Consider the following 3140-nt stretch of genomic DNA (forward strand, 5'->3'; position numbering starts at 1 on the left):
TTGCATCCAATTCGATTAAGCGAGAATCTACATATGAAGTGGTCGATAGTTTTTTTTTTTTTTTTAAGAATATTAATTTCTTTTAGGAAAATATCGTAATGTCGAGTTTGGCTTCCTACGTTTCAAGGCAGATTATATTTAAAGTGATTTTATTCACTTTTAGCTGTATCAACGAATAAAAACACAATTCTTTAAAAAAGAATGTTTATTAGACAGTGTCTTTTTTGTTAATATATAAAACTATATAAAAATTCTCTTTAGAGATTCGAAAAACAATTATTGTGTTAGCTCCCATAAGATATTTCCTGATTTTCCCCGTTATTTCCCGATCCTGAAAAGGAGCACACATCGGGTTTGACCGATCGACAGAGAATGCTCACTCCCCCATGACACCTTATCCCACATTTGATGAATGTAGATCCGCGTTTGCTCTGTTCCTATTAAGTATTGCTTAATGGCCTTTTGAGCTTGAACTTTGTTCGTTATTCCCATACAATCTGTTTGACATCTGAAAAGTATATTTATTTATCCTGGTCTAATTTACATTTCTTAGATTGAATGTTTGATAAGCTAAAATCTCCCCGTTTTAAATTCATGACAATTAAAAAAATCATTTTGCAAAGAAGGAAACTTTATCTTGTGCCAAAATCTCTGAGATATGAAATAAATTATTAAGAAAAGATTTAAAGTTATGTAATTTGCTGCAAGTATTATTGTTTCATTAAAATTCGTGGGCATCAATTTTCGTGGGTTTATTAAAAATCACCGTAGGACACGTAATTTCATGGATAATTATCATAAAACCAATGCACACGCGGGTGCTAAAATAGAAAAAAAAACTTGGAATGGCCTAACAACTTAACATAGATATTTTCCTCGATATTTTCATCTAAATTAACGAAATCTTTTTTTCCTTCAGGAGAACCGAATGACTCTGGAAGAAATGAAAATTGTTTACAAATTTGGTATAGAAATGCTACTTATCTTTGGAATGACATCTCTTGTGACAGTAACATCAATGGCGGATACATTTGTCAGAGTGAGTGACGGTATTTTTGTACAATGTATACAAATAAGAGATTATTATAATAACACAAACAGATATGGGATCCAGGACTTACAGTTGAATAACTGCTTGCTTTAATTTCAAAACCTCTTTCAATCGCACTTTAAGTGAATATCATTACAAGACTCATCTATATAATTCCAATCTTAATTTTATTTATTGATTCCCTGTGTTTTGATTGGACGAGAACAAATTCAAGAAAAAGTTTACACATCGATGAATTTTTCAATCAGAACTACTTTCTTAACCTAGCTTCTAAGCTGTTGTAAAAACAATGAAAACAGATACTTTTAGTCCGTTTTAGCTAAATTATTATAACAAGAAACTTGAAATTAAAAAAAAAAGCAAAAAAGGAGATAAACAGGACTAACAGACGAGAATATCATGTTTATGTAACTGTCGGATCACGAGTGTGAATTTTAAAAAATCGCTGTCATGTTGTCATTTTCTCGACGTTCCATATCAGCTCAGTTGGTATCGTTGTGATAGGGAAAAGAAACGTACCTCGGACTCTTGCCTTGTCAGCATCAAATTTATATATTTATATCCTACAGATCCCATATTCTCCCTAAATCTTTGAACGAACCAGAGCAAATCGAGGACGTCGTCGGTCTGCAACTTTCGCTATGAGAGTTAAAAATTGTCGTTAATGTCAACATGGCCATGGTCAAGGACGAATTATTCTGGAGAATACGCGTATTTTTGATATTTGTTGACTTAAACAACATTCAATGAGTCTTTTTAAGTTTATTTATTGATTGTTTTGACAATTTAAGTTGGATTTTATCGCTATCCATCTTGTATACGTTTCTTTGCTGCATAAAGTATTCCTACGCCGTACAAAATAACGGATTGTATGGCGGCCTCAAAGAGAAATGATTTTAATAATTTTAAAAATTTAATTGGAATTATAAGAATTAAACGTTCTTTTTTCAGAATTTATCGATGTGTAAACTCTGCCTTTTTACTCACAAACTTTACATAAAAGTGCTTCGCACTTTTATTCAGTTTGTGAGTAAAAAGGCAGAGTTTACACGTCGATAAATTCTGAAAAAAGAACGTTTAATCCTATAGTAAACAGTAAAATATCACCCTTCCATATTTCATTTTCCTTTCGGTCGTTTTAACCAGTTAAACAATAAGTTTATCATAACGCAAGGATTTATCATTGATAGAGTTAAAGAGTGGAGTTAAAATTTTATGAATGTTCACATACGGATGCGAGATTTCTTTGATTGAATTTGAATAAGAATAAAACAAATTTTAAACAAAACGAAAAGAAAGCATTGGTATAATTTGATTTTAATGAATGAAGGAGGAATTTTCTGTCTAAAATCATGTCTTTTAAATGATGTTTTCCCGTCAAGGTACAATAGAGCCGTATTGTGATGACTTGAAACACAAAGAACAACGAGGAGATTGTGAGCCAAATATTGAGAAGATTGATAAAGTGGTATCTTTGAATATATAGTATATTTAGAAATGCAGCTTGCTTTACAAATGTCAGTTTGCATAAAAACGTTTAAACGTAGAATAACTAATAATATCATTGCCTCAGTAAAATAAAAAAATAGACCAGTTTGATTTAAATCCTAGAATGAATCTAGAAAATAACTATAATAAAATTAAAGTCTCTGTATCTTTAAAAAAAATAATCCAGGTTGATTCAGTTCTTAGAGGAAATCGGTCAAAGAAAAACATCGAACTGACAATTGAGAGGGCACTACATAAATTACGAGATATTTCCATCAGAAAAGAATCTACTCCTAAGGATTTGGACACCTCAATAAACTTGTTAAATAAAATTGTGAATGTCTCTAGAGGATTGAATGTCTCAATTCCAAGGACGGTATTTTCATTTTTCATTTCGCTAATTAAAAATATATTATAAAATCCCTCCTTTATCTTGTCATTTCCTCAGATTTTACACATTGATCACATTTAGGTGATTGTGGCGACAATTGACAACCTTCTTGCTGACAACCATACTGGTGTATGGCAGAACACGTCCACAAAAGAGGTTATTATGATTTTTGTAAGTTAGGTTTAGTATGAAAATTTTCTAAACCTAACA

The 3140-nt window shown here is 31.2% G+C and overlaps 1 long non-coding RNA gene across 1 annotated transcript; it reads left to right on the plus strand.

Moving 5' to 3' along the window:
* Window positions 1-919: 919 nt before the first annotated feature.
* Window positions 920-3090, plus strand: LOC134252911 (uncharacterized). Its single transcript, XR_009989038.1, has 4 exons — window positions 920-1039; window positions 2434-2519; window positions 2727-2915; window positions 3012-3090. It is a non-coding gene; the product is annotated as an uncharacterized LOC134252911 (long non-coding RNA).
* The last annotated feature ends 50 nt before the right edge of the window (window positions 3091-3140 follow it).

This window comes from Saccostrea cucullata, unplaced genomic scaffold, assembly GCF_032062105.1.
Source record: "Saccostrea cucullata isolate Sc308-1 unplaced genomic scaffold, CSIRO_AGI_Scuc_v1 ctg18971, whole genome shotgun sequence".
In the NCBI taxonomy this organism is placed as follows: domain Eukaryota; kingdom Metazoa; phylum Mollusca; class Bivalvia; order Ostreida; family Ostreidae; genus Saccostrea; species Saccostrea cuccullata.